Source organism: Agelaius tricolor, unplaced genomic scaffold (assembly GCF_023055355.1).
Source record: "Agelaius tricolor isolate 1412-34295 unplaced genomic scaffold, bAgeTri1.0.p SCAF_4, whole genome shotgun sequence".
Lineage (NCBI taxonomy): Eukaryota > Metazoa > Chordata > Aves > Passeriformes > Icteridae > Agelaius > Agelaius tricolor.
Genome location: NW_027269264.1, coordinates 8,974,963 through 8,999,842, shown reverse-complemented (window position 1 = coordinate 8,999,842; position 24,880 = coordinate 8,974,963). Strand labels below are relative to the sequence as shown.

The 24,880-nt window shown below is 41.0% G+C and overlaps 1 protein-coding gene across 5 annotated transcripts in view; it reads left to right on the top strand.

Moving 5' to 3' along the window:
* The first annotated feature begins 8,281 nt into the window (after window positions 1-8,281).
* The window catches only part of MOB3B (MOB kinase activator 3B), an 86,284-nt gene continuing 69,685 nt past the window's right edge, over window positions 8,282-24,880 (top strand). For 2 of the 5 annotated variants that reach the window (XM_071424520.1, XM_071424518.1), the window contains exons 1-2: window positions 8,282-8,542; window positions 20,215-20,386. The gene's annotated coding sequence lies outside the window, so the exon portion shown is untranslated. Of the gene's footprint in view, window positions 8,543-8,629; window positions 8,936-20,214; window positions 20,391-24,880 lie in introns of those variants that run through there. The other 3 variants (XM_071424521.1, XM_071424519.1, XM_071424524.1) reach the window with 3 other exon arrangements.

The following is a 24,880-nucleotide window of genomic DNA, read 5'->3' as shown; positions in this document are numbered from 1 at the left end:
TTGTAGCTATATATTTCTTTCACCTCTGTGTGTCCCACGTTAAACAGAATATTTTTCTTATTCATTTCCTACTGTAGCAAATGCAGTTGAGTAGGCTGGGCCTAGGTGAGAATATAAGCTTGTTTGATATTTGATGAAACCTGGAGATCTTTGCTTCCTCTCCTGAAGAGGTTATTGTGCATTGGCGTCCTCTTACAAAACTCTGGCAGCAAGGGTTGAAGGAGCGGGTTCCACTGTGCAGAGCTCATTAGTTCAGCTGATGTTCTCAGGCAAATCAAACATCCAGGCTGTCCTGTCTGGTGCTCTAAAGGTTACAATGATTTTCACTTATTGGAAATATATCCTTCAGCTATATGGAGTCATTGGGAAAAGCTGGTTTTCACTGACCCTTTTTTTAAATCTGCCTTGAGTGGCTGAAAACGAAATCCTTCATCAAATAGCTCTTAGCAGAGCCAGAAACTCAACCAGTGTGTGCTTTGTGGACCTGACAGAGTCCTAGGCCCATTCATGTTATATTAATGTTGCAGCAATCCCAGGAGGAGACAAAATTCTGGCATTAGTTTCAGAAAAGCATTATTTCTGCCGTTGATAGGAGAGAGGAAGCAAAGGTTTAAAAACATACAAACAAACAAACAAACAAACAAAACCCCCACCAAATAAACACCCACAAAACCAAACCAAACAAACAAACCCACAAAAACTATAAGGAGAGGACTTACATTTTGTCAAAATACACTAAGATTATAGCATTTTCTGATCCACACATTTCTGAAAAAAACAATCCTAAAGAGATGTTGTCAATATAAAAGCTAAAGTAAGTCCAGAGAGCATTTTGAATATAACCATTGTCCTGAGAGAAACCTTAAGCAGTGTTTGAGTCAGAAGAAACAGTGATTGAATTTTGCTGTTTACTTTTTGCAGATAGGAATAGCAAATAATTCTCTAATCTCAGAGGGACAAAGGGCACTGAGTTACACTCTTGGTGACCTTCATATAAAACATATAATCTTTTCATTCTAGAAGCAGAAGATTTTCCTAGTTCATGCTGCTAAAATTGGGTAAAACTTGTTTCCATGTGCTTCACAATAAAATCTGGAGGATGATACTTACTACCAGCAGAGGAGTTATATTTTGCTTTGGAGAATTCTAGGAAAATTATCTTAATGCAAAAGTGAGGCTACTAATTTGGGCACATGTTGCCTTTCCCCCCCAGGTACTCCTAGGTGTTTTCTCTTTAATTTTAGCATCACTCACACTGCTTGGCAAACATCAAAGAGATTTCATTACTGTAGAAATGCACAAGTCTCTGCCTTTCTCTTTCAGTTTTCAACCACAGAAAACCGTGAGAATATCCCACAGATGAGCAGAAACAGGCACATAGCAAGGGAAACAAGATGATTCATGCCAGTCTTTTGACCTCAGCAAGGTTTCTCTTTCACTCATGAAACCACCAGCAAATTTAGTCTGCTGGTGTTCACCTGCTTTTCCAACAAAACATGATTCCTTTCATGAGACACTGCCAGAGCAATAACAGCCTGTGACCACCCAACCCACAGGTTAACGCCAGTGTCAGACCTTGGATAAATGTTTTTCTTCTCTCCTTACCAATTTTTTGGCCCAGACCCATAATGAGTTCTTGAGGCAGTTGTGACAGAGCTGGAATAAAAGCAGGCAACCAACAGCACGCATGCAGCAAAACATGCTTAGGCTTCTGGCACCACCAAAAGACCACCAAATGCTCTTGCTGATGCCTTTCAGTTGCTGGAAATAATTTTTTCTATGGGCAACTATAATTATCAGGACAATCAGCAGAGGGAATAGCTGCCTTTCTGAATCACTGAACCAAAAAATAGGCTTTTGACACGATCACCATAATCTCTGGCCAACATCAACAAAAAAAGGATTCCAAACCTAATAAAGTTGTTGTGGAGCCATCCAATGGCTTTAGTCAGAATTCTTGAACTTTCCCTCCTCATAACCTGGCTCTTGGCAGTTCTGTGAATAATGAAGTCTGGTTGTAAGAAGTAGCCATTATACAGGAGGCATTTGTGAATGCTCCATAAGTCACCCAAAAGAATGACAAAACCAGGCTTACCATGCTTTTTGTAACATGGTATTTTCAGCTGTTGCTTGCCACTACACTGTATTTACTGAAACACCTCCAAATTGCAAAAAAAAAAAAAAAAATCTTAAATTGGAAATTAAAAAAAGCCAAACCACAAACAAACTAAAATGGACACACACAAAAGTCCCCAACACCAAAACCAAAGCAAAAAAACCCCAACACAATACCCCTGAAAATTAGCAGATATATGAAAAGGCTGATTCTGTGTTTACTTATGATAGCAAGGACCCTGTTTGAAATTTACCCTAATGTGTTCTTTTGCCAGGTATAGCAGTGGGAGATTTCCAGATTGTGTTTCTTTAGAATAAGTAAATCAGGACTGGTGGCACAGTTCCTAAATATAACAGAGAGAAGATTTACTGCTATAATATTTGTGCTTCATGCCAACAGCTTCAGTACAGTCTCCATAGTAAAAAAAAGAACCACAAAAAATCAAAATAATGCACAGTAGCATGTGAGTCATGGACTTTGGAGTAGAGAACTTAGACTTTCTATTAAGAATACTTACACCAAAAAGAAAAGGAAAGAAAGGAAAGGAAGTGGTGGAAGTGGCGGAAGTGGAAGAAGGAAGGAAGTGGCAGAAGGAAGGAAGTGGCGGAAGTGGCGGAAGGAAGTGGCGGAAGTGGCGGAAGGGAGGAAGGGAGGGAGGGAGGGAGGGAGGGAGGGAGGGAGGAAGGAAGGAAGGAAGGAAGGAAGGAAGGAAGGAAGGAAGGAAGGAAGGAAGGAAGGAAGGAAGGAAGGAAGGAAGGAAGGAAGGAAGGAAGGAAGGAAGGAAGGAAGGAAGGAAGGAAGGAAGGAAGGAAGGAAGGAAGGAAGGAAGGAAGAAAGAAAGAAAGAAAGAAAGAAAGAAAGAAAGAAAGAAAGAAAGAAAGAAAGAAAGAAAGAAAGAAAGAAAGAAAGAAAGAAAGAAAGAAAGAAAGAAAGAAGAACAGAAAAAAATAGAAGGAAAGAGAAGAGGAGAAAAGGAGAAAATTCTGCATCTTCTTTTTATAGGAAAGAAACAGTCTCCTTCTATCTGTAATCACAAGAGCACATGTGTGTGGTATGGAAGATAAATTGTCTATTTGTCCCACATGAACAGGAGGTAGAGACCACACCTTCAGGCCCAAGTTGTTCTGGCCATCCCTAGAGGGTGGCTAGGGACTAGAAATAAAGCTATTAATGAATGTGTGGAAGAGGTACATTGTATTTGCAGCAGGTGCATGATATATCATGGTGGTGGCAGCTCTCAAGAGAACAGTTCTTTCACCACTGTACTTTGGACACTCCCTCAGCAACCCCATCATCATCCTGCCTTCAGCACACATCAGCAGTGCAACCACAGCTGTTTGCAGCCCATCTTCCTGTCTATTGTGGCCTTGGCTAGGCTGGTCAACACTCTGCATGTTTCCAGAACTATCTGAGAACCAACTGTGCTAGATCTGTGCCATATACATAATTTTCATGTAGTGTGGTGTGAACGATCTGGTATAGTATGAAAGAGCACTCTTGTATTAAATATGTCTTTGTGACAACAGGCCTTCACTGTGTAGAAAGGTGGAGTTAAGTCAGAAGTTAATGCTCAGTACCACATGGTCATGCTGTGAACAGCAAAGAGCTGTAAAAATCATGAGTCAACCATGATGGATACTGATGTGAAGTACCCTCTGGGTTACCAACTGAAAGAGTGTAGGGAGAAAGCATATTTAGGTTTGCATACATTGTGACTTGAGGCTATTCAAGGTTTCATTAATTGATTGCCCGCATGTGTTGAATTTTTTGTATGCTTTCAAATTTTTATGTTTGTAATTTTTCTAAAAGTAACAGAGGAAAGCTAAGTCATGCTGGTGATGAAAAACGAAAACTCTCTTAAAGAGGGACATAAAACAACTCCTCTACAGATCCAAAGGGTACCTAAAGGGCTGAGGTAGTAAATGCCTTCTAGCCATTTCTGTGTGCTTTGAGGTTGTGTATCTGACCCTGCTTGAGTCCAGGTGGGCATTGCAACACACAGGGGCAGTCTGGTGCCAGCACCTGATCAGCTGATTCAGGGCTTTCACATAAAATGAAACCAGTACATTTGATGTAGAAGGGAGTAAAAATGATGTACTTTGAAGTCTGTCATAAAAATTACCTTTAAGTTTAAATTGGGCTTAACAAAGCCACAGCAATTTCTTGTAGACTCAAATCAAAACCATAAGCTGGCCACTTGAAAAAGGAAAGAGGATGAAGTAGGCTCGGATTTTATCCTCCTTTCCCAAGAAAACAGTGGTTATGATAGCATCATGGTTATATACGTGCCTGTATTCTTATTGTCCCCTGCTAGCCCTTTGTATAATCAAGGGATAAATTAAGGGATGAAAATATAAAAAATGTATGTATTATGCCAGGGCAGAAAAATAGATGTACACAAATTTTGTTATCTACCAAGGAGACAAAGTGAATTTAGTCCTATCAGGCACAAGACCCCAAAACAATACAAAAAAACAGGCGGAGAACAGCCACAGGAAAACAATCCTTCTAAGATCCACTTACAAAATTTTGGTTCTTTCAGAGCATCCAAGCACACCTAATACTAAACAGCAACATCACAATATGTTATTCCTACTAGTTCAAATTATCCAATCGGTGTAATTCTCCATCTTGTATTCCCAACAGTGGCAGAGACTAAGCAGTCCTCAATCATTTGATGCTAAATTAAATTGCATTTCAGTTTGCTTGTACTGACAAAAATTAATCTGAAGACCTACTTTCTTTTTTTTAAGCTGTGTATTTTGCGTAGTAGGAAGACGAAAGAGCCTTAACTTTAACAACTTTGCAGTATGAGATTAGAATAATAGGGCATAGATGACTGAATTGACTCCTGGTTAAATTCAGCAGAAATAAATTGACTGATTGCGTTCACAGCTCTGGTTTCTGGCTTCTCTCCCAGCAGCAAAGGAGCAACTTCCATCAAACATGCTGGTGAACGTAGCCATGGCAATGATCCAGACTGCAACATGACTACAGGGAATGGAGAAGCAGGCACCTTTCTGTTCAGAAAGTCAGCTGTCCTTGATGTGCTTTTAAGCACTCTAGTAATTTCTGATGGTTAGAAAATAAAGGGGTTGTGGATTGAAGTTCAGGAAAAGAATTGTCTGTAGTTTGTCCTTTCTGGGCTCTTCTTTTGTTACCAAAAATAGGTTCTGCCTAAGCAAAGCTGGCAGGTTCTTGATATGCTTTAATTATTATAAATCACAGAAAAGAAAATGCTGTCCTCAAAGGCACTGTCTGTCCCTGTTTGAGTGTATATAACCAAATGGATCTTGTCAACTACACCTGCATTTTTTGAAACATCTTTCCATGGAGCATTTAGAGGGATGCAAACTTTTAACTTTTGGGGACAATGGAAAGGCAGTTACTTGTTTTCGTTGTTCAGTTGTTTTAACAGGGAGCTTGTCTGAAAATTATTTTACTGTGTCACTGTTTTTTAACCTGGCATTGTCCTTATGTTTAGGCCTTTCCAAATACCTTAGGAAATTTGGAGTTTGACAGATTCTCTTTTTTAACCTACTCCTTCTTAGGGCTGTGATCCTGCAGACTCTCTGTATGCATGTTTTATTGTCTTTAATTTTGTACATAGAAATATGAAACACAGTAATGTCAATGTCAAACCGTTTCTGCAGGGCAGAAAAAAGAACTGATTCTGCCTGAAAGCAGGGAATTGGTAATGATATAAAAAAGCAGTTCTACCAGTGACTTAAACCTTTCTACTATCAGAAAAAAGATTATTTCTACTGCTATTTGTTCAGATATCTTTGTGAGGAACATTATGGTTGCCTCATAAAAAATAGAAAATTGTTTCAAAAAGGGTCACTTTTCAGGCTTTACTTACAGTGTTTGTGAAGGTTGCAAGGGTTACTTCTATTATCTTTATTTGCAAGTGTTAGGAAATAGAAGTTAATCAGTCACAATAGAGTATTTCCTTCCAAGCAAACCAATCTTCTGCCCCAGTCACAACATGCTGGCAGATTCTCAGGTACCCATCCACCTTTTCTCCTCCGGTTTGGCAGCCAGCAGTTCCTAATCCAACCTCTCATCTAAGAGGCCACAGATTCGGTCCTTCCCTCAGGCCAGCTAAGGTTCTGCTTTGACTCTGCCACATGGAAGCTGCTACCTCACTTCATCTCCAGTTTGAAGAGAGACAAAAGTTGGGCCCTTCTGTGACAGTACAGTTGGGATCCACAGCAGGGCAAGAGGCCACCTTCTTTGCCTTTCACAGTGGGAAAGGAAGCACAGTAGTTTTCAACAAACCTGGTTGATTTGCTGCTATTTTCTGCAAACCTGTTAAGTGGACGGTTCTTGGTCAATGTTTGCCCCACTGCTCTTATTCACAAAACACCTTCAATTTCGCATGATTATTTGTCTTGCATCTTTGTCAGGTTGTACCCTTGTGGGTCTCTGCTGCTTGAAAATAGGGAAATTTGGGGTTCGTTCACTCAGTAAAACCAGGATTTCCCAAACTCATTCTGCATTGCTGTTAGGTTTGCATTTTTTCCACCTAAGAACAGAGACTTTGGCATATAACCACCCTACTTTTAGTTGAGTGTCAGTGAAATGGGTCTCTGCTGTTATTCTCTCTTTCCTCCCACCTTCTGCCTCTTTTTTGTCTGCAGAAAAGATGGGTCAGATGGGAAGGTGTAAGAAATCTTTGTAGGCATGAAAAAGAAAGAACTTTTTTTCCAGTTTGTGTGTGTATATATAGTCAGCTGGGAGAATGTATGTTATGGTTGGGTTTTTTCCCTACTGAGACAATCAGTACAATATAACTGCGAAGGTGAGTATTTCTGTACACATGACTGTGCATCAACATACTCCCAAAAATGCCATGGGTTAGATAAATAAAAAATCGCATTAGCTGATAAAACAGTAACATGGATACTGTTATTTATTCTATCAGTCAACCCTGAGATAAGGGTTTGTGTCTATGCTGATGACTACCACATCAGCTGGGATACTGTTATGAAGGCAAACTCCTCCAGAGCACTGTGTCTGCAAGGAGCTCTGTGAAAGAGGAACATGGGGCCAAGGTTTTTACTGCTACTGCTACAGGTTCTATGGTTGGTCAAAGTCTCACATTTGTTGCCTAAACTAAAGTTAGGTTTTCTCCCAAAACCTAATTTAGGTTTTAGGTCTCTTCCCAGAAGCGGTCTCTTCCCAGAAGTAATTGTCCTGCTCTTGTCTGCAGTTGGGCAGCCTCGTCTGGAGACCAGTGCACAGTTTTGGGTGCCATAACAGAAGGTATAAAGCCATTAAAGAGGGTGTAAAGGTGGTGAAGGGCCTTGAAGGGAAGCCATAGGAGGAGCAGCTGAGGTCACTTGACCCGTTCAGCCTCGAGAAGAGGAGACTGAAGGGAGACCTCAATGCAGTTGCAACTTCCTTGTGAGGGGAAGAGGAGGGGCAGGCACCGATCTCTTCTCTCCAGAATGTGAATTTGTGACCAGTGTCACAAACTCACAAAGTTCATGGATCAGGTGACCAGTGACAGGACACAAGGGAATGGCCTGTAGTTGTGTCAGGGAAGGTTTAGGGTGGCTATCAGGAGAAGGTTCTTCACCCACAGGGTGGTTGGGTACTGGAACAGGGTCCCCAGCACCAAGCCTGACAGAAGTATTTGCACAAAGCTCTCAGATACAGGCTGTGACTCTTGGGGATATCCTGTGCAGGGCTGGGAGTTGGATTTGATGATGCTGGTGGGTCCCTCCCAGCTCAGGATGGGCTGTGATGCCGCAGGACGCGGGCTGACCCTCGGGCAGGGTCGTCTGTGCTGGGTCTGGGGAAGTCTGTGCTGGGGCTGGGGCAGTGTGTACTGGAGCCAGGCCGTGTGCTGGGGCTGGGGCAGTATGTGCTGGGGCTGGGGCAGGGTGTGCTGGGGCTGGGGCAGTGTGTGCTGGAGCCGGGCCGTGTGTGCTGGAGCTGGGGCAGTGTGTGCTGGGGCTTGGGCAGTGTGTGCTGGGGCTGGGGCAGTGTGTGCTGGAGCCAGGCCGTGTGTGCTGGGGCCGGACCGTGTGTGCTAGGGCCGTGGGGCGCGCTGGGCCCAGGTCAAGCCGCGCACGGGCAAGGGCGGAACGCTCGCCAGGGGGCGCCCTCCGCCGCGGCAGGGCTGCGCGGGGGCCCGGGGCCGTCGGGGGTGGCGCCCGGGGGGGCGGGACGGGCGCCGAGCTGAGCCGAGCTGAGCCGAGCCGAGCTGAGCCGAGCTGAGCCGAGCCGAGCCGAGCCGAGCCGAGCCGAGCCGAGCCGACTAGACTAGACTAGACTAGACGAGACTAGACTAGACGAGACTAGACTAGACTAGACTAGACTATAGGCGGGGGAGCCAAGCCAGGCTGTTGCGTTCTTTTCCTGGCCCTCAGGCGAGGAAGGCACCTGAAGGAGCGGCGGCGCCCAGAGGGGTGGGAGGTAAGGCTGGGCCGGCGCACGAGAGGGTGGAGGGTCGGTCCCGCCGCCCACAAACTTTCCGCCGTGAGTGGGACGCGTTTGCGGTGCGGCAGCGGCTCGCCTGCTCCCTGCTGCGCTCGGTCCAAGCGGAGGTGACAGCCTTGCCCAGCTCCTCCAAGCCCGCGGGGACTGCCGTGCTTGGGGGCTCGGCCGGTGCCGGCCCCGCGGGGTGGGGCTCCTGCTGCTCCGCGGCCGCGCTGCCCTGGCGCCCCCGGGCCTTCTCCTGAGGCGGGCGCGGGCGGAGGCGGAACGTGCCCCTGGTGCCGGCCGGAACGACCGGTGGTGGGCGCTGCCTGGGAGGATGGGATGGTGCTGGTGAGCGCGCTCCACTCCGAGCAGCAGCCCAGCACGAAGGTGCGCTTTCCCAAGTGCTCCTCTTTCCTTTTACTTTTCTTTTTTCTTTTTTTTTTTTTTCCTTGGGGGGGGAGGGGGTGGGCGTTATCTGTTCATTTGTTCCTTTCCCTTTTCCCCATCCCGTCTCTCAGAGGTAGGTCTCCGTGTCCTTCCTCCAGAACTTCAGGAGCCGGCTCGGTGCTGCGCGGGAGCCGCGGGCTCTCTGGACCTGCTGCCCTCGGCGGGTGCCCGAGCGCGGCTGGACGAGCTGGGCTGGGCCGGGCTGGGCTGGGCCGGGCCGGGCGCAGAGCTCCCGCCGCCTCTCCGCACCGTGCTCTGGCGCAGGGAGGCGAGGTCCGGAGCCCTGCGTGCTGGTCCTGTTGTAACCGTGTTGAGCAGAGGGGTGGGAGACTCAGCAAGGAGCTTGTCGTCTTCCGTGGCAAATGCTGAGACACAGCCTCTTAAAAAAGGGCAATTTTGCTGCCCTTTCTTTAATGCTGTGGGCGAAGTTAGTGTCTCAAGAAACGTGCCGTGCAGCTGACCTGCCAGGTCTGTTGTAAAGACACAGGTTCGAGGTGCTGGATTTTACTTTTAGTTTTCAAGGTTGCTCAAGGAAAAATGATTTGTGTTAAACTCCTTGTTCCCTAGTGGAACACAGTATCTGAAATCCCTGCAAGTCTTTGCAGTCACAGTGTGACAGCCTGACAGCTGCTGTCTCAGAGACGGACCCAGGGCTTGTTACGGAGAAATGCTTAATTGCCGGTGCAAGGACTCACACGCCCTAGAGGTACCCACTGTTGGCTTAAAAGAGAGCTGCAGTGCAAGTGCAGGCAAAGGCTATTGGAGAGTCCTGCTTGAAGGTGATTGACCCTGCCGATCATCTGTCTTCTGGCAAGACTGCTGCCAGCCAGCATTTGAAGGTGTAGAAGCCTTCTTGCTCCCATTTGATGTTCTGGGACTGGTTGTGGACAGCTTTCATAAATAAAATATTCTGATTGAATAGCTGTATGGTGGTCTAAAGGATAATGGTGTTTGAGGACTCTTCCCAGCCCTGCCTAAATTTCAGCAACTTTTTATATAGGCATCAGGATTGCCTCTATTCTCCAAGATTTTTAGCTGTATTTTACACACAGATATAAATTGTATTTAATAGGAGATACTTGTTAGACAATGTTCTGGACATACCTAACTGGACAATTTATGTGCTGGTTGCGCTGCAGTAGGTAGAGGAGAGCCTGTTTCCCACTTTTCCACAGCAAAGCATGTTATTAAAGATTTGCACAAGTCTCTGAGTGGACCAGTAATTGTGACCTGTAAGCAGGTTGTGCTTCCCTGCTCCATGGCACACAGAAAGGAGCATTCCGGGAACACAAAAACAGCCCAAAAAACCCCAAACATAAGAACAACAACAAAAACAAACAAACAAACAAAAAACAAAACAAAACCCCCAAAAAACCCCAAAACCAAACAAACAAAAACCAAAACAAACCAAAAAACAAACCAAAACAAAAAAAACCCAAAAAAACACCAGAAGGAGGAAACTGATGTTTTTTAAACAGACAATATCCACATCTGAAAGTGGACTGTAGGGTAGAAAGAAAAGGAGCACAAGGTAGAGTACAGTCAAGCAATACTGAATTCCAGAAAGTGCTAAAGAGAAAAGGAGGTGGGTGCAGAATGGCAGGATGTTGCTTGGCATCAAGCCTCTTGCAATGATGATTTTATGCAGTTTGCTGGTGTGTTGGTGTAGTAGCTGATGCTGCTTAGAATGCATTAGCGAATGATGTGAGACTTGGGACTGGACCAGATCACTTCAGTTTCTTTGCTGGTGTTTCTCTCCTGAAAAATATTCTTTATTAACTGCCAGCAAAGTACTTGGAATCGTTAGGCCCCTGGGGAAGGTATTTGTGTTTTGGAACAGAAACTGAGAGAAACAGAGAGGTCCTAGTGCCCTGGGAACCATGACCACAGAGTAATTTGGAATAGCAGTTGTTTAAAAATGTTATAGGACAAACATGGTGCTCATCTTTGTTTAATATTTAGTCTTTATCACTAGTTAGGTAAACTGATATTTTAGATGGAATTTTTTAGGCAAAACACAGTGCTATTTTCAGTCTTCTGTTTTAGGGTATTGTCTCAAAATTAGAGACTTTGGCACCTTTGACAGATAGATAAATGTCTTGTGAGCCTCTTCTGAGCCAGTGACTTAGGCAAGAACTGTCCAGATAAGATGGAGAGAGAAACCTAAAATGAGTCAGCTAGAACTGGAATTTTAAGCTAAGTACTGCAGAATTAAATTTATTTCCAGAGAAACTATACTGTGCTATTCCACTAAGGTTGTGGTGATGGGTAATTAGCGTATTAGTATATTAAAGGAGAAATACTTGCGGAGGAACTGCAGATACGGCTGAAGATCATTTATGTGTGGTGTAACTGAGAGGTTCTTTTAAAGACATTTGGACCAGACAAGAAAAGCAGAGGAGGTTTTGCTCACTGTTCTTGTTACCCAGTCTTGCTGCAGCACTCCCCTTTCTCTTTTGTGCTAGTTCTCATATGCAGTGGGTCTTCTTCTCTGATTTTAAAGCTTTACCTTTGAACAAAACTATGGATTTTATTTGTTTGGGTATTTTGGATAATTTTTTGTTTGTCTGATGGGCTTAGGAAAAGGTTCAACAACTATTAAAGCAGGACAAGGATGTGAGATTGGAAAGAGGGAAAGGGAGGAAGAAAGAATGTAAAACTTGGCCATCTGGTCTTGTGAACCATCACTGTTGTTTGATTTCCCCTGGAAGGATATCAGGGGACTTTGCCTAATCAGGTAGCTTAATGGGACCACACTTTTTAACAGCAGGGGGCTCTTTAGCCAAGAGTTTCTAAGAACTGTTTGGTCTAGGAAGTCTGTCATCGGTTTTAATCTAAGACATGTGCTGCTTCTGCTGTTGAGGTCATTTGCTTACCACACCAACACAATCAAATAAAAAATAAAAAGGTTGTTTTGTTGTTGTTTTTTTTTTTTATTTTGAAGATTCAACATACCCTTATGCTGACAAAAGGTGTAGGTTTTTAATCTAGAAAGAATTTAGTAGGTTCTGTGGATAATAGCATGCAGTATATCCAGGTGGTTGGTAATAGATGACCACTTCTGTCTTAAAAATAACTTTCTTTCCACTGTAGTGAGCATTAGTTTTGGATCTCGGATTTTTGTTTTTTGTGATTTAGCCCTTACTACCACTTGAGTATAGAAAAAATGAAAAAAAAAATTATGCCACTCTAAAGTTTCAAAGCAAATTCTACCAGGTAGAAGAATGCACCCTCTGGAGAGGGTGCTGAACAGGTGTTTAAAGCAGCCTCATGAGCCCTCATACCAGACATTGACTTGGATGGCACTTCCAGTGTCCTGAAACTGGAAAGGTGTGATGGGGGGCTGATTTCTTGCCCTTTGGTTATTCATTCCTTACTTCAGCTCCTCATCTCCGCAGAATTGCAGTTTATCTTTTCCAGCTCACAACTGTCTGTATTTCAAAGTAATCCAACCTTTCATTGATCAGTACAATACAGTACAAATGCTAGGAGCTTTAACTTTTTCTTCTTTTAACCAGGAAAAAAAATTAAGAAAATCTTGAAATTTAGTCACCTTTTTTTTCTTAAAAGAAATTTTAAGTGGCTTTGAAATTTTTACTAGTTTTAATGATTAGTAATTATTTTCACTTTTCCATTTTGGTGTCTCCCTCCCTCCCCCCACCCCCTCTTTGTTCTTGTACCCACTGGCATGGTATTAGAGTGCTTGATGAAGATAGACATTGAAGTGGTGTCTATTCACAGATATATTGAAGCCAATACAATAAAAAAACCTGAACAAACAGACATGGTTTTGTTTCTTTTGATCTCCAGTTACAGCAGAGATAGAAAGTTACAAAAAGATTTATTGTAAGAGTTATGTGTAACAGCATTAGTCTAGAATTTTTCATGAGAACGTTCAGTACTTAATTTTTAAGTACTCTTTTAAAGAAAAAAAGTCAATACTTAGTTATTTGACTTTAAATAGTAGAAGACCATATTCAATTTCAGAAAATGCAGTTCTTTTCACAGGAGTAGAAAGTTGCATATTGTTTCCTCACGGAGGGTTAAGACTGAATTCCAGGTGAGAAATGTGAAAATAGTATTGGTTACAGTTACTTCTTTTTTCTTCTATAAGACACAGTTAACTGTAACTTGTGAAAGCACAGATTTTTTACAGAGAGCTAGCATGAGCAGTTCTTAAATAGCTGTGTTCCCTATAAAAGCTTGGCTGATGTCAGTTAGGTAAGCTTACCTGAATACCCCAGATTATCATCTAATGAGGTCTCTCTTCCTCCCTTTCAAAAAACCCCAAGCAGCCTGCATTTTGGAAGTGTGAGTCACAATTGACAATGAGTTAATAGGTATATCTTTTTTCTGTTCATTGAAGCACCTCTCCAGAAGAGCAGATGGAGGAAGTGAATGTTTCCATGCTGTCCAGGGATGAGCTCTTTTTAGGTCAAGGTGCTGTCATTACCTAACCAAAACATGCTGTGATTCCATGGAGAACTGATAGAATCCAGTTAGAATCCACTAGGCTGTGCAAGGTTGTTACAAGTCGTAGCTGCTGAAGTCTGTGCTGATTCTTGGCGTTTTAGAGACTGGAATCTAAGTGTAGAGCAGAGCAAAGAAAGTAAAATATAAACATAGGTACATATTGATACAACCTTATGTCATCTTGCCTGATACATTATGCATAGGGAGACCTTAAGGTCACGGCCTTCAGTTTGTCAACTTCCTTGAGTTTGGTATCCAAAATTGGTTTACTTTAATTCCCCACAGTAACCACACATTAAAGGCAGCAAATTAAGGAAAAAAAAATCAGAGTTAAGTGTACTTGAACATATTTTGCAGACATCAAACATCACTTCAGTGTCAATGTAGTTGCAAAGTGTTTAAATTAATAAAACAGAGACTGACTAATAAAGTTGGGAATGTTACATTATCTATGTGCCGAACTTATGTTCCCCAAAAAAACAGTTAAGAACTGAGCTCTTCTGTTGGTAATTGAAAGCAGAATTATATTCAGGAGTCTGAAGCCCATTCTTTCCTCCCTGTCTCTGTAAAGAAGGAGCATATGAGAAGGGAGTGGGTGGGCCTGATTTCCCTAGCCCAGTGTCTAATTTGGATGCCTAAAATTAGGCAGTTGAAAATACCCTGTTGTTGCATTCCTGGAATAAGGAATTATACCAATTCATTGCAATAGCTGCATGCAGAATCAGTTTTCTTCCCCTCCACCACAAAGTGGAAGGGATTTTTAAATATCTATTTCATTTGAATAAAGGAAAGGAAGGCAACCCAAGGTACAATCCAGCCATTAAACTTCTTAGCAAAATCTTGAGATTCTGTCCACAGGTAATGTAACAGTACATTAATTTTTTTGTCAAAATAATCCCTTTTTCTTCCCCAGTTCCAGAAGTCATGGACATATTTTAACTCCTTCTTACATTCAAGTTTGACACGTTTAATTTATGATGAAAATATATGAGAAATGAGATATTCTTGAAGATATATGAAATCTGAGGTGGAAAAAAATCCATGTTAGAGGTTTTCCAGTTTTCAAATTAATACGGAGTGATACAGAGACCATAGGGTATTCAAGATGTCTTGAGTAAAGGTTAAACTGATGAAGATGATAATTTGAAGTGTTGCTTGATTCTGCCTGAATGAAGGAAAGAAAGATAGAAGAGGGATGGAAGAAATTTGTTAGTATATGTTCATTCAGTAGTTCTTTTCAGAGTAATTTTGTCTGCTTATGAACTTGAAGCACATTGAATGCATACATATTTTACATAGTGTTGTGAATCAACATGTCCTGAAAATCTATGCTATAGTTATTCAATATGCTGTATAGAAAGCTATATATATAAATCTGTCTATATATATATAAAAATATAAATATATAGTTCATATATATTTATTTCATATTTGTATATTTCATATCTATAAATATATCTCCCTAGGCTATGGAGACAATTATACTTGCAAAATAAAGATCAAAGCTGGTAATTGACTTTTCTTGTTTGGGATAATCTGTCATTATTTTTTGAGTTTAAAGATGTCTTGGTCATCTTAAATTCTCATCTGTTTTGTAAAATAAGATCTTCATAATGCATAAGACTACAGGACGGTCTGTCTTCCTTATGCATGTCTGCATCTTGTACTTTTTTCCTGAGTGAAAGTACTGCAAATAAAAAATCTATGCAGTAATGTATGTAAATTTTTCAGGTTGTAAAACAACTGTTATTTTATGTGGAAAGACTACAAAACCTTTTTAAAATAGTGCAAAGAGACAATACAGGAGCAATATCCACTTGTATTTTTAAAGACCTACAGAAGCAATGATACCAAATGCCCTTTCATTTGAGTACTCTGCATGTTTAACTTAGAGCACTGAATGTTTTTTGAAAACAAGTCCCAACTGTCAGTTTGAAAATTATTAAAATGTGGATATGAAAAACATACCAAGATGAGGGAAATTATTGTATTATTAAAAAGAAACAAAACATAAAAGAATTTACCTCTTTATGTAGTTTTTTTTTCCAAAGACTGTCAAAAATTCTGTGACATGTTCTCAGTTCCATTTGAGCTACTTTCCAGGAACAATGGCTGTATTGCTTATCTTTTAAGAAATTGGTGATTCTTTGAAAGTACTTTTTTATGCTATATGTCGAGCTTTTTAGGATCCATGTTTGAAAACTGTTTCTTGCTTTTGATTGTTCTTCTGACAAACATGTCTCCAGTTCTTCAATTTGATGATTAATTCTATTTTGGAAGCTCTCAATCTTGCTTGTATTCCAAACATCAACAGGAAGATTTTGGGTAAATAGTTGGAAGATGTGTTGAAGAAACTCATAGATGATCCTTATGATGTTCTTCTGTGTAACCTTGGTAATCTCTACAGGGAATCTGAAATCAGTTGTTTTGTTGAGACATTGCTGGGGAAAATAACCACCCATTTTCCACAGAAAGTTCGTGATATGGTAGTTCACTTTGTTTCCTTGGAAAAGACAAACTGAATGTGAGATTTTGATGTACAATGCCATTATCATGCAAATTTGCAGTAAACTTCTCTGAACCATAATGGTCATGCTGCTGAAGCAGTCAGCACTATTTTCCTTTCCTTTTTGCAGATCCGTTAGCTTGCAGTTTCTTGGTTGTCTTATCTTGCTTTCCTGCTTCTCTTTCACATCTCTGAATTTATTTCATCTGTACAACACACTGGGTATTACTCACTGTGTGGGAGTTGCTCTTTCTAACAATGGTCCTGCCAAGGTTTACTGTTTATTTCAGTTTCACATGGTTGCAAAGGTTTTGCTCATTTCTGCTGTATTTAATTGAAAAATGAGTAAATCAGTCAATCCAGTGATTCAGAGGATATTGGCAGATTAGCAGGTTAGCATGTGGTAAGAACACTTCATCTTCTTACATTCTTATTAGAATTGGCAGTCCTGCTTGAAAAATTTTACTTTTATGCTTAAGTTGGCAAAGACAGTAAAAGATAATCACATCCCTGGCTAACAGATATGCAACCAAAGCAAGATGTAATTTTATTGATTTAAGAATAAATATCTTTTTAGTAGGATAAATTGTTTTGTTTGGGCAACGGCTTAAATTTTATTAGCAAAATAACCTTGTTGTTGACACAAGCATTGACTCTCTAGGGCATATGTTGCTGTGACTATGTTGGCAAAAAAAGTAGTATATACAACTCTTGAGACAGATGCCTTTTTCTCCAAAATCTTGATAGCTCACTGTTCAGAGAAGCTTTGTTCTACTCCATCACTTGATGAATCAGCCTCAATTTTTAAATCCATTAAAGAAATCATGCTTTTACCTAAAAAAAGGGAATTCCTTACATTTCAGATTAAGAAAATTCTTGTTCTGAAGCCTCCTCCCATTGTCTCAAAGTGGGTTCTTTCACCTGGTTTGTGAGAGAGTCTGGCTCTGCTCATCCACTGAAATGCAGAAGAAAGCATCTTTTAAATCCAAACCAGTCACATCAGTAATTGTCCACAGTTATTTGGTGTATTGCTCTTAAATCCTGTTCCTTCTGACTTTCTTGTTCCTCTGGAGTCTGGGTCACTAGTAAACAGATTTAAGCCTTCTGTGCCTTACCTTGTGAGATGTATAGAGCCTTCTGACTCAAGCGTTTAACTTGCATAATAAATCTCATCCTAGAAAAGACAGCAACATTCTGGCATCTAGAAACTCATGAGTGAGTTTAATGTCTCCAATTGGCTACTCTGTGAGTTGCAGGAATGGCCATAAAGTTGCCCCAAAAATCAGTGTTGTAACTTCCCTTAGCCCTTACAGATAGTTTTTATTCAATATGTGTCTCTGCTATTTATAAAAAATACTTTTTTTTCCTCTGGTTTTACTGGAACTAGAGGGTCTCCTGGGGATTCCTTGATATGTCCCCCGGGTCCCCTCATTCATTGTAAAAAATTCTCCAGCATCATAATTTTTCCATGTTTTCAGTGACCCTTACTGGCTACAAATACCATATTGATTTAGGCCAGAATAGTGTGTGTGTATTTGTGCAGAGGAAGTTGGGGCCTGAAAGGCCTTGCTTGCCTGGAAGCCCCTTGCTTATCATGTTTCTTTCACCTTTGTAATACCAGTCTCTTTTCTTTCCACAGTAACATGGTAATCAATCTAGCCTAAGTATGACCCCAGTTAGGGTAACCTGTTAGGTTAACAGTTTTCAAAAGTTGAAACCAACAGATCACTTCCAATTTGACAATTATGAAATATAAGAAAGGACATGTATAAAACCTGGCAGACCCCTGCCGCTTGTTTTAAAGTTGCCTGTATCCCTGCTTGCTTATTTCCCTGAGTCTGGCCAGCAACAGGACTAAAATCCATACTTCTTATATGCTCTTTATTTTGATCCATATTCTCTTCATCCATCCCCACTCCTATGTTATATGGTGTGAAAAGGAGGGAACTAACATTCACACATCTTCTGCCTCATCCCCCCTGCAACACACTATCTTTACCTTAGTACATGACATCAGCATATCTCCTCCCAACATATACTTTTTCTGAATACCTGGGTCTCTATACAATGTCATAAAAGCATCAGCATAAACCAAAACTTATCCCATTTACCAAGTCAGCAACAAAACACCAATTCCAAAATAAAACCACAAAAATCCATTTTCCCTATTCACCAATTTATAAGGTGTCCACTACTGCTTACAGTATGTATTCATTTTATCTTTAGTCATTGGATCTTCCCCAGCTTACTCCAGCTTTTCAAAATAAGACCGCAAGAGCTACAGGGTAGAATTGTTGGACTAGTTTGCCAATACTCAATTGCCGAATTCCATTATCCTTAGGTCCAGACCCCTAATACAAATAATTTTTTGCTCTCTGTTCTAACTTCTTGTTAGAAGAAGTTAGAGACAGAGAAAGGAAAAGCTCTCTCTTCCATCACACAGTTTTGTCTGTAACAATTTTAATGCCTAGTCATTTATTTCCCAGTTCTGATCTCCTGTTGTTATTTACACAGTGCCCTGACCTTGTGTCAGCAAAGACAGGAGGACACCTCCTCTCTTTCACACACTATTTATGTTGTGTACAGTGATAGTCACTGTTCCAAATCTTTCTTATCCAATTTACACAGAGCTTGAAGTTTTCAACTACCAATCCCACTGGTCAGCCCAGGACTGCTCACACTGATCAGTTACAACAAAATGAAATTTGATACTCACCAGTCTAGAAATTCACATCACTTTTGCCCTTGTTCAAATATCTCTGGAGTGTTTTACCTTTGAGTTGCTCACCGCCTCGATGCTGGAGAGGATTTGATGGAGTCTCCAACCAAACTGGTGCAAATTCTATTTGATCTGATTCTCCTTTGCTGGTAGCAGAAAGGTGATCCAGGCAAGGCAAGCTTTATAGTTCCCATTTGGATCACCTAGATTGTTGTCCCAAAATAGGTTCTTTCATCTGTTAATGCAAGAGATGATCCACACACAAAGGTGAGGTATTTGATTTATTTAGAGTTCTGCTCAGAAAGGGGTGCTGGGTGACAAACTTGCAAACCCAGCACACAGACTATCAAAGCTTTTTACTGTTTCTACATTTTAGCAAACAAAGGCATTAATGTTCATTTGTTAAAAGTTACATAATTCTGCTATTAATTAGTATTCTGTCTTCTCTTGGTTAAATTATTCCCTTGCTTCTTTTGCTAATTAGTCTGCTCACTCAGTCTTTCTCTTCCTTGTGTTAGTGTGTTTCTTCAGTCCCTGGTCATTATTTTCCTTTGCCAGAATTACCCTTTACCCAGCTGAAGTGTTGGCTTTTTTACTTCCTTATCTTGGGAGTTCTGCCAAATGACCTTGTGGCCTATAAATTCTGCATTCTTTGTGTCTACTATCAGTGGTGCATCATTCTCCCCCAGCTCTGCTAACCTCCTGCTAGGTCTGTGGTCATTGAAGCATGACAAGCCCTAAACCTTAACAAGACTATTCTACGAGCAAGTAAATAATATTTCTAATACCTGGATATCACTCCTGTGAAAACAAGCTCTCAAGGGGACTGAATTCACTTGTGTTGGTAGGAAAATGTCCCATCTTCAAGACTACTCCAGCTGGTGTAAGGCTGAAATTTTTCTTCCAGGGTCTGGCTGCTATACTTCTCTGACTGTCAGTTCTTTGGGCCAGGTTGTAGTAGGACTGCAGGTAGGCACCACTTGATGAATTCTAAGTGTCTGAATCAATCTGAGCCTTTGATAATGACACTTCTAAGAAAGTGCCACTAAGCACTCTGGCTTGAAATTGAAGTGCTTGGTTGGTTCCTGAATATGCATTAGCAAAGTGCCATGTTTCTATGTATCACTGACTTCCTCTAGTGCAGTACCACCTTTTGAATTCATTCCTATAATCACAATATAGGAAGTCACTGGTGGTTGGAAACAAAGACTGAATTGACCATTAAGATAAGCAAAAATTATGAAGTATTCAGCAGGCAGATTTGCTTTTCTTCTTGTGGGAATCTTTATGGATTGCTAATTCTAATAGTGAACAAAAGTGATTTACCTTTATGTTATTCAGTCTGCATAATTACAGGATTATTTGAAAAAGAATATGGGAAATGTATAAGTTCAGAAATATTTGATGTTGTCCTGATTTCATTTGGAATAGGATTTGTTTTTTTCCTCATTGCATGATGTGTTTAGATTCAGCAGGAGGATAGTGTTGATGAAACACTAATGATTTGGCTGTTGCCATTAGGACTGTTGTTTCCTGTGTTCTGCCAATGAACAAGTGCAGAAGAAGTTGGAAGGGAGCCCAGTGAAGACAGCTGACCTGAGCTGGTCAAAGGGATATTCCACACCAGAGAACATCATGCCCAGTATATTAACTGGGAGGAGTTGTACAGGAGCTGCAGATCTTTCACTGGCCAGTAGGTGATGAGGAATTGTATTGTGTATCATTTATTTTTTTTGGGTTTTATTCCTCTTTATCACTATTTTTGTGGTTGTTGTTGTTTATCATTGTGATGATAATGATATTACATTATGTGTCGTTTATTAAACTGTTCTTACTTAAACCTATGTGTTTTACTTTTCTTTCAGATTTTCCTTCCCACTGGGGAAGGGGGAGGAGTGAGTGAGTGACTGTGTGGTTCTTGGTCACCAGCTGGGGTTAAACCATGACAGATGCAAGCAGTGAAGGAATTCCACAATGATCTTGAGATTAGAAAGTATTTTTTTTAAAGGAAAAATAAATCCTGTTAATGCTTGGAAGGATCTATTATTGTCTGACAGAGTGAAACATTGCTATGGATAAGCAGTTTGTTTTAGCAAACTGGTGAATGACTTCAGTAGTTACACGTAGTATCCTAGTAATATAAGAACTCTCCCACAATTATTCTTGTTTTGCTTCTGCTGATGCTAAGGCTGTAGTTATGTTGTGGTATTGTCACAAATTATCTACACACAGAGGTCTTCAGAGAAGTTAGTTTATGAATGAAATATGTGGTAGGGATGTCTTAGTGTTTGAAAGACGGAAAAGAGAATCAGGAGGACTATGGTAGATTTAGCACATTGATTTGCCACAGATGTGTTTTTAATTTTAATTTGGTGTACATGTGTATGGATCTTTTGCATTAAATGGAACATTGATTTAAGTCAAATAAGGACCAGTTCTTTCATCTACTAAAGTAACTTGAGAAATGGCTTAGTCCTGTGTAACAAAGTGGATCTGATTCACTGTTCAGTGGTTCTATTCTGTTTATACACTCTCATACCTCTTTTCCTTCCATTGTCATTTCATAGGAAACCCATGAAATATTTGATTGCTGTGGGAAAAAAAAATAAAAATTCCAAGTGGAGATTAAGCAGTATGGAGTGATTGTAAGTGATGAAGAAGAGAATATCCTGTGTAAGAACCTTCAGGTTAGGGTTAGGGATCAGTGACCGGTTTGCTTTGTGCAGCTTGTCTAAGGACAAATCAGGACAATTGCTTCTCAGAGTAGCTGGAGAGGATTTGATGGAGTCTCTAATCAAACTGGTGCAAATACTATGTGTCTACCTAATATTATACGTCTACCTAATATTATGCATAACCTCCCTAATTTGGGGACATCTGAGGATCCACATGGAGATTACCATCTTCTAAATCAGAACTCTTCTTTCCTGAAAAGAGAGGAAGGAGATAAACACATTCTACCTTGTAGTGCAAACCAGCCACCCTGTGACCAAGCACCTCACACTGGCCCTTTCCTTGTCTCTTCCTGTAAATAAGAAAATACTTTTCCTGTGGAAATGAGAAAAGTGGGCTTGAATGACTGAGTCAGAAGCTATGCATCTGTGCTTTAGTTTCAGTGCTTCAGGATTTTGCATTTCATTGTGTTCTTGCCTCCTAAACACTTCACTGAAGTCTGGTGGATAAACCAAGATCTGCTGAAAGAACCTTTTTTTTGTCTAGTGAGATAGAATATGGTTGTTTGGTTTGGATTTTTTTGGTTGCTTCTTTTTGTGGTTTGTTTTTCTCAACAACAACAACAATAATAATTTTAAAAATCTGTCTGTCACAGATTTTGTATGTCTGTAACAAATGTGAGCATCAAAATGTCTTGTAGTTTTGCTTACATAGCCTGTTATGTTTCAGTGAAGGCTAAAGAACTTTTGGATCCCATTTTGCACCAAAGCAGATAACAATATGAACATTTTATGGCTCATATGGGAGGTGAAAACAAAATCCAGAGGATAAAGCTGAAGGTCTGGTACAAAGGACTAGGTGTCAGCTGAATGGAACTGAGATCCCATATCTGAATTCACCTAAATGAATTTATCTAGGTTCAAAGTTTCTTAGTTTTCCTGTATTTTAACTACATCTTTCTTTACAAAGTAGATATATCTAGTTAGTACGTGTCTTGGGAGCGTTATACAGTTTTACCCAGACTATTTGTCAAGATTGTCTAATGGAAGCATTATGAAGAATGCAGAAAAAAAAAAAAAAGGCTGAGACCTGAAAGTCAGTTTTGACTTTGGGCAACCCTAAATTCTGAGAGATGCTACTTTAGCTACTTTAGCTTCCATATTGTCTTTGTTTCCCTCAGCATTGCCCTCTTTTCTTGCTTAAGAAATAGTAGTGATAAACTCTTAGTTTATGTGATAAAAACTTGCCTGTGCTCCACAAGGTAGTGCAGAGAAACATTGGCAGGTGTGGACGAGCCTTAGTAACCCTTTCCGCGGCTGCTCCCAGCCCCATCACTGGATCCTATCTCCTCAAACCCAGAGGAGCACAAGGGACAGTGGCAGACAAAGACCCAATCTAAGGATTCTGAGGAAAGGCCCCTTCCAGCATTGTGCTGGGGCAGCCTCATCCCCATGGCGTGGGAGAGAAATGCATCAATATGAGCCCGTCCTGGAGCACCTCACAGACTTCCTGGTTTTGCTACCTGGAGGTAGAGGACACATTGCAGCACACAGAGGAAGACAGGACTTCTTATGGGATGCTTAGGGGAGAAACTAAAGGCAGGAAAAGGAATAGAACTGGGTTGTTTGGGAAGGAAAAAGCATGTGAAAGTAAAGGGAGGAAAATGACTGGTCATGTTTAAACAGCAGCTGGTCAAAACTCTTCTCTATTATGACCTGAAGACCATCATGCCCTCCCAGTAAACTCCATTTCTAAATATTTTCCTGGATGAGGGACTGTTTGACTTTCCAAAGGAATTTCCATCTGGCTGCATTGTCTGACTCTTTGGGTTAGATTTTCATGACTAATGTTCTCATCTGCTTACAATCAATTGTAATAAACAGTTAGACTAACTGTTATTGTTCATCTGTCTGTAAGAAGGTCATCTTGGCAGCTAGTGAAAGAGTGGTTATGAAAACACTACCCCAGAAATAGGAGATACAAGGTTCCTAATGCTTTTTCACCTGTATGAGTTAGTGCTAGTCTAGTTAAAGTTGAGGTGTCGTGTGATAAAAGAAGAAATCAAAATGCCACATTAGATTTGCTTGGTTTTCCTGCTGAACAGTATTTTTGTTTCTGGGAAGCATGCATCACTTTATTTTTCCCCTGGAAAACCCTTACGCCTGAATCACAGAATCCAATAAACATAATAGGAAAAGCTCCACTGACTTGTTTACCCACAACTGCAGAGGAAATATTTCACACTGCATGTATTTTAAGAAATCTCCATCAGCCAAATTACTCCTGGGAGCAAGCCTCTAACAGGACATGAATGATCTCAAGCTTAAGGTGAAGTTTACTGCACACAGCCAAATTGATGTGATGGTTAACTCCTACCCAAAGAGCTGGTCCTTTTTCTCTCCTGTTTGGCCTTATTACTGTTTCAGCTTGGAAAAATAGTGTGACTGGAAAGCTAATCACCTTTCCTTTCTCTGAGCAGGAATGATGGTGATGAGAACAATCCAGAGGAGCACAGCCAGTAGGGTGAAAGAGTGGATTCTGTCCCTCTGCTCTGTTCTACCTTGGTGAGACCCCACCTGGAGCACTGCATCCAGCTCTGGGGGCCTCAGCACAAGAAAGATGTGGACCTGTTGGAGCAAGTCAGGAGAAGAGCTGCTAAGTTGATCAGAGGGCTGGAGCACCTCTCTTATGAACACAAGCAGAGAAAGTTGGGGCTGTTCAAGGCTCTCATAAACCTTGCCAGGAATGTGTGACCAGAGAGGTTCCTGTAACAGGATGGATTCTATGTTAGGAAAAGCTCATGTAGCCCCATGAAAATATGACTGTATATGTTCTCCTGTGTTCAGAGAAGTGCCTACAGTACCGTCCATTCTCACAGAATCACAGAATAGGTAAGACTGGAAGGGGCCATAGTGGGTCCCACATCAGCTCCAACTTCCTCTTCACACTATATCAGAAGCAGTTCACATTTCCTGCTTGAAGACCCTCAGTGAATCCAGTGATATTCAGTTGATTTGCTGTATAGATTGTGACTCTAAAAACTAGAGAAAAAACTACTGGTACTGTCCTGTTTGCTGCTTAGAATTTTTTCAGAAGTCTGTCTGTGGAAGACCTTGCACAGAACCTAAAAATTAAGTGGGTTCCTAAGCCCTGTCTTAGTCTTTGCTGAGTAAGCAGTTGGACTGTATGGGAGTATATCACTTGTGGAATTGGTGAACTGGCATGAGTCTTTTAATTGTGTGACATTAGTAACTGGTCATTGGCACCCTTGCTTATTTTGAAATTGCTTAGCCACACACAACAGGCAATTGAAGAAGGTTGCATATGACAGATCAATGTTTTGGGCAGGACAAAAGTTCTGAACACAGGAACTTTTGATGTGCTGAAGCCATGAACAGTTCACTCTAATGCTTATTTCAAAGTCTATTGGAAGGAGAGCTTTGAAACCCGTGATGAATGTACATGTAGAAGATGTCAAGTTTGTGCTATCCATCAGATGTTTCATTTACACTGT